We start from the raw sequence: 13,166 nt of genomic DNA, 5'->3' as shown, positions 1-13,166 counted from the left end.
GCATAATGAACGTTTCGCATAAAGCAGTGTCATACAAAAACAGGTAGCATTTTAAAGAAGGCATATATTTATCTGTATGCTAAACGTCCATTATGCGAAACGTACACCCATAAAATCATGTGAAACGTCCTTATGCGAAACGTCCCACCCCCGAACCACGTATTTTGACTGCCTGAAAAATGGTAGAGAAGGGAAACACCTTATACTTGTGAGCACAACAAATCACCTTGATTTTAATAAAATGTACATGAATACTTTTAGGGGAAAGGTATTCAATATCGGCAGAGATATGTTTGCTAAATAAGGTGTAATTGTGGTAACATTGTACTAAAAGATTATGTAGCCGGCGGGACTTGAACCCACAATTTACATTCTGTACACGGACGCATTACCAATTATACTATAGCTACGCTACGGTAAACTGAAGTATTTGGTGAATGACTTTTATAGCATCCCCAAGCCTCACAATCTTACTAGTCCAATATACCACACTTATCCCTCACCAATGGAAATTGTGAGTTCAAGTCCCGCCGGCTACATAATCTTTTAGCACAATTTTACTACAATTACACTTAATTTGGCAAACTTATTTCTATCTGCCGATATTGAATACCTTTCCCCAAAAAGTAAAAAAAGCTGACTGCAAAAGTTGTAATAAAAAAGAGAACTGTATATAAATATATTGGGAAATCATCAATTTATAGCATTTTTAGTAAACTCAGATCATCCTGGGTATTTACGGGTTAGATATTCTTATATGGTTTTTTTACCCACAACGAGTGTGCTTTATGACATTAGCTTACAGCAAAACTCACTCAACTCCAGCTGCACGGTTGGTTGACGCGAGGCGGTGTCTTTACTCTATCTCCGCGCATACGCCACCACAAACCTAGGCTTCTGGCTCACCGATGCGCAATCTCGCAAGGAAAACCTGAGTCTAACTAATCCTGAAGTCTTGTGGGTTTCTTCATGTAGCGTTCGAAAGAACCACCCACTCAGCGGTTACTTTATGCGACAGCGAAGCCCAAGCGCCATCTAACCAACGGAGAGCTTTGGGGTTAGACCGAGATCGTTTTTCAATGGCTCAATAAACCAATCAACCGTGGCAGCAAGTAACTCTTCATCAACTGGGTGCACTTTGTAGCTGCCAACTTTAGCTAATCCTTTTATGGTGCGTACGTTATACTCGACGGCGGCGTCGAGACGGAAGGCAGAGTGACCACAAAATGACAGTTATTGCGATGATTATCGGTTCGAGACTCGACGATCTGATGGGGTAATTCGATGGAGGTATCTGCAATGAGGAAAGATAGAGACATGGTAATTAAATGCGCTGTTGGAAATGGTTGGAATTTAGAAATAGAAGTGAAATATGTTATGTCGATGGACTGGAATGCTTGCCGATTATGCTCAAACTCGTTATGATGTCATAATACTACAACATATGCTGTTTAGTATATATTTCTCTGTCTGCGTGTGTCTTTTCGTGTAATTTTCAGTGCTGCAAAAACAGTACTTTTCAGTGCTACCAAATAATTATTAACAAACTTCCAGGGATTAGCTTATCATTCTTGGTTGATAACATTCTCCAGTTGACTGTACTAGTGTGGTAGTCGAAGGGTTTCTATACTGGAACATGTACAGGTCGGACTCGATTATCCGGAGACTCGATTATCAGGGGACTCGATTATCCGGAATTTGTTTTTTGATGTTCATGTTTTTCAATTTTTATGCATAAATCTGAGATAATTCGGTATTGCAATATACAATATGAATGGTTCTGTAGTTTGGAACGTATTTAAGAAAAGAGGGCTTTGGAAAACTGTTTTTGTGTATGACGGTCTTTTTTTTTTCTTGTAAAGACCCCTACTGTTCCTAGAAAAAAAATTCTGGCTACGCCACCGCATCATGTAAATAAAATAATCAAAAAATAATTTTCTTTTTTATATTCTTTTGTCAAAGATTTCAATTGTTTTCTTAATTATTCGATTATCCGGATGATTCGATTATTCGGAGTAAAAAAAAATCGATACTCCGTATAATCGAGTCCGACCTGTAGTAACGTACGTGATGCCCATAGCTATACATTAGTAAAAACGTCCTCAATGTGCCTTAGTTTCTAGTTTCCACTCAATCCAGGTCAGTGATCATCCTAAAACGCACCCACTGATCCAATTCACGCCATAATTGGCCTTTGCTGTCGAAACAAACGAAAAAAAATGCTCACGCTTCAATCTACAATCCCTCAGTGCACTTCTGGTCCATGCCCGCCCGTCAATCACACAGAAAACGCAATGCTGCGTTTAACGTTTTAAACGTCGGAGATTAAAAATCCGCTAGATCAAGCAGTAGACCTTCCGAAATATACACAACACTTCCACTATCCATTCACTATTCCCGTTTCGCTTCCGAAATTCGTACCGAAGGGGATATGTACCACAAATCTGAACACAAATCGGAAGCTGGCACTTTTAAGTTTGGAGGCATTTGGTTTCACCTTCCCTTCGCTTTTCGGACCGTTCTCCTGATCGTGGTCCATAGCAGGCTACATAGTTTACCTACAGTGTTGGACGACAAATTTGCAACTGAACCGATTTTCCATACAAAATAGTCAACTATTAATGGACCAATTTAAATTTCCACAGCGCTTCAGACATAACATATATTTTCGAAAAAGTTGCAAACATTTTGTCCAATACTGTACATCAGCACGTAGGTACCTAGCCGATTCCCCTTCGCAATTAATCCATAACCGTCGTCTACGGGCGCAGAGATAGACGACTAGACAAGGGACGTGACACGTTCATTCACAACATGCTGAGGGTTTCCGAAATCGTGTTTCGGTACAATTTCCTCTCCTCCACCGGGATGTAAAGTGTAGAAGACCCGTACAAAGCAAAATGCACAGCCACAGCTTTGTTTTGCGAACGCATATGTTCCACCGTCGAACAGCTCAAGCAGGGGTAAGTATCAGTACCTAAATAGCATTGGATTCGAGCTGACTGCGCATATGAAATGGATTGGATTACACATCCTCCTTCCGTAGAGACCACATAAAGAATCGGATTTTTGCTCAATCAGCGCAGATATGTGGCGAACCAGCGGAGCAAAACAAGCAGAGAATGCACGGATTCTATTGATATTGTTTTGTTTAGAGATAGTATTGATTCACAGTATTATTTTCATTTCGTTCCTTTAGAAGAAATTGAAAATTTTAATGAATAAGAACTGTGACGAACTGAACTTAGAAAAATCAAAGTTCTGTATCTTTTTATTGGCTCTATTTCTACAAAAAAAAGTGAAATAGTAGAGACATTCATGTTATGACCACGAACTGTATTTTTTAACTTTTCAGGAAAGTGAAAGAATTTTCAACAAAAAATCAAGCCCCGAAATCTATAAAAAAAAAACGAACTTTTGAACCTTGGAAAAAAAGTGTTTTCTATTACTATAAGTTTTTTTCCTTTTGTATGTTTTAAGTATTTTAATTTCTTGTGGTTTTGTGTGTGTTTTTTGACGCTTATTTTACAAAGAACTCTAAATGCCTAACAATTGTCAAATCATCCTATTTCTTCATGCCTGCTAGGACTCAGAAATGCGAAAACGATCGAAATTGTAACCCTTCCTGCTAAATAGCAGGGTGGGTGTACGGCTGTCAACTACAAATAAAGCTCGCCCAACAATCATCTCTCACGTGGGCCGGCCCAAACAGCACAAGTCGAAAACGCGGACAACGCCAGGCAGCAAATGCTGCTTTTCAACAGCGGGATGTCTAGCAGCGTTGTGAGCCACACGAACACACCCACAAAACATGAACGGTAGGCGCACCTCGTTGCGTATACACCCCCCTGCTAAAAAGTGTATTTTAAATTACAGTCGCCTCTCCACATCTCGATATCGAAGGGACCATCGAGATAGGGAGAGATCAAGACATAGAATAAATTTCTGATGAATACTAGATTACATACCACTTCTTTGCCAAGAAATTAATGAACAATCAGACGTTATTGCACGTTCCTAACTTGTTTTGAATCCCAAAAATTGAGTTCAGTAACCTTTGACATTGGTCATATCGACATACAGATAGAAAAATTGGGAACGAAAAATTAACAGGAACACATCGAGATAAGGAGGATATCGATATGTGGAGAAAGAAATTATATGCAGAATGAAGGGACCAAAAAAAATCATCGCCATAGGGAGAGATATCGAAATATAGAACATCGAGATATGGAGAGTCGACTGTATCGCTTTATACGAAAACCAACAACAATATTTTACAATTTCGTTGTTTTTGCTCTTTAGAACATTGGTTCCCAATCGGTGGTCCAGGGACCCATTGTGGCCGAGACGACTTCTCAGGGGGTCCATGGAACCGTTATTAAATTGTTTATTTTTTCTTGATTGATATTCAAATTTCAGTGCTACATCTTTTCTGTAGGTTGCGCAAAATGGCCTGTAAGATAATGTGTTATGTTTTAATTACGCTTCTATTCTGAATCCTTGTCGGGTTTCTAGCTCAAATCTTAGTAGAGTTTTTATGAGAATTTTGACTGATTTTTTCAATTAGCAAATTTTATGCGAGATATTTAATGTTCATCAATAACATTTTTCACTCGCATTTACAGGAGTGTGATTTGCGTGATCCTCAAAATACATAGAATTTAAAATGCAACCCAACGTGTGTGCAAAATGCACAAACAACGAGTAACATTTTCATCTATGTGAGTTTCTTTTTTTTTGGAATGAGGGAAAGCCTGTAGGAGTGAAAATAAAATCTCTTCTCCTATGGGCATAAAACCCTCAAACCTATTTTTATTTAGGCCCTTACCATAAAGTATTAGGGGCCGATTCAATAACGTTATATACAATTGTATTAATTTTGTTTATCTTCTACATCTTGTCGTTGGTCCCATTTTGTCTAGTTTCTTGGCAAACAAAAGTATTAATCCCTGGATTATTCCTTCGAAGATTCTGTAAAAACCCAGCCTGGTGGGTTACGTTTAATTTTCATACGCATGCTAGCCTCGTGCCTTCTTGGCAGATTTCAATTTTTATACATGTCAAACCCACGGTAGAATTCTTTTTGACAATATCTTCAAGAATTTCTGGACGGAGAATTCTTTGATAAAATGGTAGGAAAACTAAACGAACTGCTGGGATTAAATTTTGATAATACTTAAGGTTTTCTACGGCACAAAACCATTCTAATAAATTCCATATTCATCTTGACTATAATTTGGATTTACTCGTATAATGATTAAATTTCAGACATGTCCTATAGGAACATTTTCTTGAATTTTCCATAACATTTTCGAATATTAATTGTCACATTTTTTCTGGAAGCCGCGGGATGTTTCCAGAATGTCAAAAGGTGACCCGCGACTCTTAAAAGGATAGGAAGCTTTTGCTCTAAAATTATGTGAGTGCTTGAAATTGTACATATTTGAAGACGGCCTTACAGTTGAGGTCGAAATACGCGTATCTGTCGGAGGATACAAACTCTAGTGGAATTAAATGGTATAGTACTAAATTCGGTTTTTCATTTACTTACTTATGTACTACAAGTTTCCTTTGAATCTTGATGCTTTTGTCGAATTGTGGGCGGTTAGGGGCGTCAGTCATTTGGGCGTATTGAGTCACGAGGTGTGGGTTCGTTTCCCGCTCCGGTCGGAGGAAACTTTTCGTGAAACGAAAAATTCATCACTAGGATACTGGAAGTTCGGTGTTGTCTGTTGCATAATATTAGTGATCGTTCAGTTTGTGCAGCCTTTGGCTGAAGACGGTGTAAACTGTCTTTAGAAATTTGTGTTTTTTTTTTTAATAATTTGAGAGAGGATTGAAAATCAGAAAGCAATAATAGAGAAATTAAGATATTCAAAATATTTTTGATAGTTTTAAAAGTGGAAAATGAAAATTACGTAATGTTACATTCAAAATGATAGTTTATCGAAAAAATGTAATTTAGGCGATAGATCTAACGAAAATTCTTTGTTGATATATTTTTCGTGATTTTAAAATCAATTTATTTGTAATCAGCTTTTGTGTTCGAAAGCTTATAATTATGTTTCAAAAATCTAAAATGTAACTCAGTGTCGTTTTTCCTTACCAAAGCCAATGGTTTTGTAAGCACAGCCCAGTTATCCTACTTTTTTTTTCCTCAATATTTTCAAAAATTTTAAAACTTTGTATTCCTATTTAGTGCAGCATTCGCTTTGTTTTAAAGAAAGATGTAGAAATTGGGAAGTGATTGCAACAAAAAGTAAATTGCAAAAAGGATGATCGCTGATCTTTGAAATATACTATCGTTATTCCTAAATCATTTATATTATCTTATAGTATTTATAATATTTATATTTTAATGAATACGGTTAAAATGGTGAAAATGAGAGTTAACGAATACGGTTAAAAACCTCAGATGACATCAGCTAATAAAAAGGATTTTTTATAAGTCTTCAACTAATTTGCCATGATTTTTTTTATTAATTTATTGAAAATTAGAATTTTGAGTGTAAATATGACTTCAAACAGGTTCATCATAAATCAATTGCGATCGTTAATTTTGTAAAAGTTTTTATAGATTATGATCTGATTTCCAAATTAGTTGTGACTCAAATCGCGGCGCACCTGGAGAAGTGCTACAGCACATCAGGGCGCCGCAACGCACAGTTTGGAAAGTACTGCCTTAACGTATCTTTAGAACGCCAAAATATCATCTGGTCCGGTCTGTCTGAACACCGACCATATGTTAACCTGAACATAATTTTGTAGAAATTATCGTATTGTATTGGAGTGCTTGCTGATTCGAAGCCATTTTCGATTGAACTGACAGTACCCGAGCGAAAAGCAACTTTTTAAAGGAACCTATCTAACATTGAGAGGCTCTCTTTGTTTACTTTCTCTTTAATCAATCACTGAGTCACATTAACCTCTTCTGATGCGTTTTTTGTATGAAACGCTAGTCAAGGAAATTGCCTTTCGATCTATAGTGAAAAACTTCCCAAAAGCTTTAGTATTCCACTGTTATAATCGAAAGAGAGCGAGAGAAGAGATAATCTTTCATTTGTATATAGGACATTCAGTAATGTTCAGCGAGATATCACCTATTTTAAGGGAGTCCAGAGACCAATTCACTTGGTGAAAAAAAAATATACGGTCTCTATTTTAATTACAGAAATTTATTAAAACCATTTTTATTCTTCGTTGGCAATCAATTTCGTTTTATTTATAGTTTTCAAAATTTTTCAAATTCATTGGAATCCACTAGCAATCCCGGCAGTCTGCTATGAATCCTCAGAAAATGGCTAGGAATTTGTAGGATCTTGTGTCGAATTCCCACGAACCCACTCGGAATGCTCAAGATTCAGCTGAGATTCTTCAAGCTTTCACTGAGTACTCCATAAATAGATTCTAGAGAATGATAGGAATCCCATGAATTCCGCCTAGATTCCTTAGAAATCCTTAGAATTCTAGGTCTTGAAATCTTGCTGAAAGTGTTTGATTGTAAAATATTTTCAAGAGTCCATTAAAAACCTTTAGGAAACCTATAGATACAGGCATAGCTATGAAATCATTCTCAGAATCCCCAAGATTCAACTAGAAATTACCAGAATACCTCTAGTAGTTCAAAAGATTTTTTTTATTTCTTTATTAGTGAGGCTTTCAGCCACAGGCTGGCGCCTCCAAGTTCAAAAGATCTCGGCTTGTATACATTGGAATAACTATGAATCTCAGAAGTTTGTAAGGAATCACTACATCCTGCTGAGCACCCAAGTAACAATGTCAATGCTTTTTGATCTTCGATGTTAATTATCGAGGTTTTATCATAGATACATTCATTCCCAACAGATTTAATGAAGCATTGAAAAGTTCTTATCGTTCTTTTCGGTAAAATCTACTTTGAAATGATTTGATAATGATAAAAGCGTCCATTAAAACTTATTTGCCGGTCAAATTTGTTGATAATAAATTGAGTTTTGAAGGAATTGTGTAGTGTCTATTGAAACCTATACTTAAAACTTCAACTTGTTTGTCTTACAAGAACAAAGGTAAAACTTCCAAGGCTGCACTATGTCATGTTAAAGCCTTCTTAAATCTCAACTGTCTGATACATGTTATTCGAATGCAGCCCACGTGTAGTTATCAATATCATTATGTTTGGTGATTGGTTCGACGAAGAATGCAGGCAGGTTTTGGAGGAGAAGGATGCAGCGTGGGCTGCAGCAAGGAACGCGACAAAATGTGGAGCGATATAAAAGAAAACGAAAGCAGCAAACCCGCCTATTCCTGGACAAAAAGCGCCGCCTGGAAGAAGCGGAATGTGAAGAAATGGAACAGCTGCATCGTTTACGAGAAACGCGAAAGTTCTACGAGAAGCTTAACGCATCCCGAAAAGGCTTCGTGCCGCGAGCCGAAATGTGTAGGGATAAGGACGGAAGCATCTTGACGGACGGACGTGAAGTGATTGAAAGGTGGAAGTAGCACTACGATGAACACCTGAATGGTACGGAGAACACAGGCGCCGATGGTCACGACAGCGGAGGAAGTGACTACGTCAGCACGGCGGATGAAGGAAACTAACCTGCCCCTACATTGAGGGAAGTTAAGGATGCCATCAACCAGCTCAAGAATAATAAGGCCGCTGGAGCTGAACTCATCAAAATGGGCCCGGAGAGGTTGACCGCCTGTCTGCATCGGCTGATTGTCAGAATCTGGGAAACGGAACAGCTGCCGGAGGAGTGGAAGCAAGGGGTCATATGCCCCATCTACAAGAAGGGCGACAAACTGGAATGTGAAAACTATCGTGCGATCATTATCCTGAATGCCGTCTACAAAGTGCTATCCCAGATTATCTACCGTCGTTTATCACTAACAACAAATGAGTTTGTGGGAAGTTATCAAGCTGGTTCCATCAACGGCCGCTCGACAGCGGACCAAATCTTCACTGTACGGCAAATCCTCCAGAAATGCCGTGAATACCAAGCCCCAACGCATCACCTGTTCATCGATTTCTAAGCTGCTTAGAGCTATGTAAAATCATGGACGAGTACAGCTTTCCCGGGAAGCTCACAAGACTTATAAGAGCAACGATGGACGGTGTGCAGAATAGCGTGAAGATTTCGGGCGAACATTCCAGTTCGTTCGAATCCCGCCGGGGTGATGGACTTTCGTGCCTGCTGTTCAACATCAGGCTAGAAGGTGTCATGCGGAGAGCCGGGTTCAATAACCGAGGTACGATTTTCACAAGATCCAGCCAATTTGTTTGCTTCACGGATGATATGGATATTGTCGGCAGAACATTTGGAACGGTGGCAGACCTGTACACCCGCCTGAAACATGAAGCGACAAAAGTCGACCTGGTGATGAATGCGTCTAAAACAAAGTACATGCTGATAGGCGGAACCGAGCGCGACAGAGCACGCCTGGGAAGCAGTGTTACGATAGACGGGGATACTTTTGAGGTGGTTGATGAGGTGTGTGGCGGCGGAGAATGAACCACGAGCTCACTAGGCTCTACGGCGAACCCAGTATCCAGAAGTTTGCGAAAGCCGGAAGGGTGCGCTGGGCAGGGCATGTTGCAAGACTACCGGACAACAATCCTGCAAAGATGGTGTTCGCGTCGAATCCGGTTGGCACAAGAAGACGGGGAGCACAGCGAGCGAGGTGGCTTGATCAGGTGCAACAAGATCTGGAGAACGTGGGTCAAAATCGAAGTTGGAGAGACACAGCCATGGACCGAGTAAATTGGCGTAACATTGTTAACGAGGTTTTATCAAATTAATTGATGTAACACCAACTAAACAAAATAATAAATAAATAAATAATAAATAAATAAATAAACTAAATAAATAATAAATTTCCAGGATTGCAAATGTAAAACACTTGTTCCCGCCAGGATTTCATATGTAATTATAAAGGTCTGTTGATAATCATCGGAACGCACCCAGTATTTTAAAGGTTCTGCTGAACAGTCTATGGAGTATGCTAGAATTGTCTATAATCCTTATACAATTCCTCAGGATGGAACCTGATTCCACTAGAAATTCCTAAAACTTCATAAGGAATCTCACAAGATCACTAAAATCACTACATCCTGTTCAAATTTTGTTGATAACACTTTTAGTTATCGCAAAAATCTGTATTAAAGAAAATTTATATGAATAGAACATATTTCTTTGAATTACAAATAAGCGCCACTGAATGTCGTCATAATTGATTTTTTCAAAGTTTTATTCCATGCAATTTGCAAAACGATTTCATGCTCATCCTAATCTTAAAGTTAAAATGGCGTACAGACGTTACAAAAACGAACCAAAAATTACAATAATTGAAATGGATTCCGTCTCATTAAATCTAGCTGAATTTGTCTGAGATTGTTTATGATCAATTGGTGAATGCTCCGCATAATACTCTATTCATTAGATCTAAAGAATTCTTACGCAAAATCCTTTATATGCTAAAATATTCCAATTTTTTACTATTTGTGGGCTAATTGCACTACAGTGAAACCTCCATGAGTCGATATTGAAGGGACTATCGACTCATAGAAATATCGAGTCATGGAAGAGCAATCCTATGGAAAGCTGTTTCAAGGGACCATCATTGTAACCATGAAATTTTGTTTCTAGTATGGTTCCATCAGTCGATATCGAGTCAAGGAACATCGACTCATGGTGGTTTCACTGTAGTAAGCACTGACTTGAATGCTGCAATGGATCAATGCACGAGTTCACCAATCTGACGTTTGAGCGGTGCCAAATTCACTCGTTCCCATGGTCACGTAAATAACACGGCACCGCTCAAACGTCAACGGCTGAACTCGTGCACTGGTCCATAAAAAATAACAAAACAAAAGGTTCATTTGTTCTACTCAATATTAATAGGTTTTTTTTTCAATTCGAATTGATCTATTTTTTTTTTCTCAATATTATTGTGTTGCATGTGAAAAGTAATATAATGACTATAAAAATGACCAGTTTTTCAGAAAACGTTTAGAGATGCATCTTGTCCAATTGAAATAAGAAATTCCAGTATTCGAACATACAATATGGCAATCAAATAGTACGAGGTGAATATTTACAATTTATAATTTCTCTTTTGGATTGCAACCTTATTCGCAAACTTTTTTTATATGTATTAATATAAAACAAACAAAATAATGGTGAACAATTGTGAGTTTGTATACCAATAATAATCATGCGATAGTTTAAAAATCTTTATAACTTTAACTTGACTCAGCACATACTTTGTAGTATTTTGATTGTTTCAATGAAACGTAAATAGAAATTATCTGGATTGGTTTTCAAACCAACAAACTTGAACTTCAAATAATGTTTAAAATCAGCGCTTCAAGTTATCATCATAGTAGTTTAAACAGGTTTATCAAATATACTGTGAATAAAATCACTCATAATTGAACCTCATACAAATAACACCTACAACCAATTAGCATTAATATAGTTAATTGGACCATAATAAAAAAAAGTTCGAAAATCATAATTTACTCCCCACATATCTGTTCAAACACACCACAAAAGCTATTGTGGAATTTCGAACAAAATCCATCAAACCAAAGTGGGTGGGAGAGGAGATGGATCAACGATTTCCTAGTTGATTTGAGAAAAAAAAAACTTTCGCCAGAGCATAATTGATATTTGTTATCATAAGCCCTTGGAAAACATAAAGAATGTTTCGACATAGCATATGTCTGTGAGTAAATCATGTTACTCACCCTAACCAGATCAAAATGTAAAGAGTAAACAATCATTAATTTATTTCCCTCGAAATCCCTCAATGGCAAGCAGGATTAACAGAAATACCATTCAGGGAAACCATTTCCCAGAAGTCGAACGATTACTGCCATCCACCCTCAGGGCATAACAAGGAAAACAACACAGCTGTACACCTATCCAGAAGTTGGGAACAACATGCCAATGTCATAATGCATTTATGAACCAACGAACATCTTACCGCCTATCGTGATGTGTGTCGTATTCGTCACTATCCACAAAAGCGTGTTTAGCCGTTATGGGCTATCCTTTTGATTTAATCCGTAAGCTTCTTAGCACTCTAAACCACAATAATAGATGATCGTTTCACAAAATTCTAAATTGTCGTTAGCAGCACAAATAAACTAAAACACATCCTAAGCATAACTTTCTTCTAGTAACAGTTTCAAACTTCTCTCAATTATACGCCAGACAAGAAATGCTACCCAGGAAGAGATTGTAACACGACACAAAACACATGTGAATCTATGTTATCTATGTTGCACTAAAATCGGGTTTCTCTTCTCGGTGTTTCTTCTCCAGCAGCAACTTCTGGCGGGTTCTGGCCTTCAATGTTGTCCCTTCCCAAATGCACGAGAACCGGCATCCAGCAGAAATACCAAAGACGGGAATATCGTCGCGCCACTTCCTTTGTCGAGAGCACGAATTATGAATGAATGTGTGTTTAATTTTAAACTATTTTCCCATGTTGGGTGTTTTCTCAGTATGCACTCTGCATCTTTTCTCCAGCACACTTCCAAGCAATCACAGAGTCACAAAGCACTCAAAGGAACAGCAATCCAACAAACATCGGTTTCGTGTGTCGATTTTCACTCACGTTCACATTATACGGGAAGCAACACACCAAAGACGCACCATCCCATCCTCGCCTCTCGCGAAAAGCGCATAATTTGACCATAAATCACCGCTCCAAGAATAATTCCATTGTATGCAAAAGTGAGCTGCAACGCATAAAGAACCCGCCGCTAAGCAATGATGGTCCTACAACAAAATATGTAGCTGCGCGGTCGACTTTCGACTTATTGGAAGCACACGCGTGAGCACAGACCACCGTAGACTGATCCAAACCGGTCGGAGGTTGCAACTGAACTGAACCCGCTGAAGTGCTGAGCGTGCTGCGTATGCCGCGCCGACAAAGAGCCGGCACAAATTGGGTGGTGATTAGAGTGGCCCAAAAGAAAACCAATCAGCGTAAGCATAAGCATTGATGACCGTACAATTCGTAGTTCGTGAGAATAATCATAATTGTACAGGGAACCAACAGAAGTAGCTTGAGAAAGGCATACCATCTTCAATGTACAATTTCTAGGATTTCATACTTAGTAATGTCAATAACGGTGCCGGCCACGTCCTTACGGTCATCGGAAAATGGAAGGA

General features: G+C 38.4%; 1 protein-coding gene across 3 annotated transcripts in view; it reads right to left on the bottom strand.

Annotated features, from left to right (window-relative positions):
• The window catches only part of LOC5565736 (PDZ domain-containing protein 2), a 317,629-nt gene extending 304,784 nt beyond the window's left edge, over nt 1-12,845 (bottom strand). For 2 of the 3 annotated variants that reach the window (XM_021855182.1, XM_021855184.1), the window contains exons 1-2: nt 11,971-12,845; nt 804-1,294 (exon numbers count right to left, since the gene is read on the bottom strand). The gene's annotated coding sequence lies outside the window, so the exon portion shown is untranslated. The remainder of the gene's footprint in view (nt 1-803; nt 1,295-11,970) is intronic. The other variant, XM_021855183.1, reaches the window with a different exon arrangement.
• Between the last annotated feature and the right edge of the window lie 321 nt (nt 12,846-13,166).

The sequence above is a fragment of the Aedes aegypti genome, chromosome 3, assembly GCF_002204515.2.
Source record: "Aedes aegypti strain LVP_AGWG chromosome 3, AaegL5.0 Primary Assembly, whole genome shotgun sequence".
Classification (NCBI taxonomy): Eukaryota; Metazoa; Arthropoda; class Insecta; order Diptera; family Culicidae; genus Aedes; species Aedes aegypti.
Note: the sequence above shows the minus strand (reverse complement) of the source record. Positions and strands in the feature narration are given on the sequence as shown.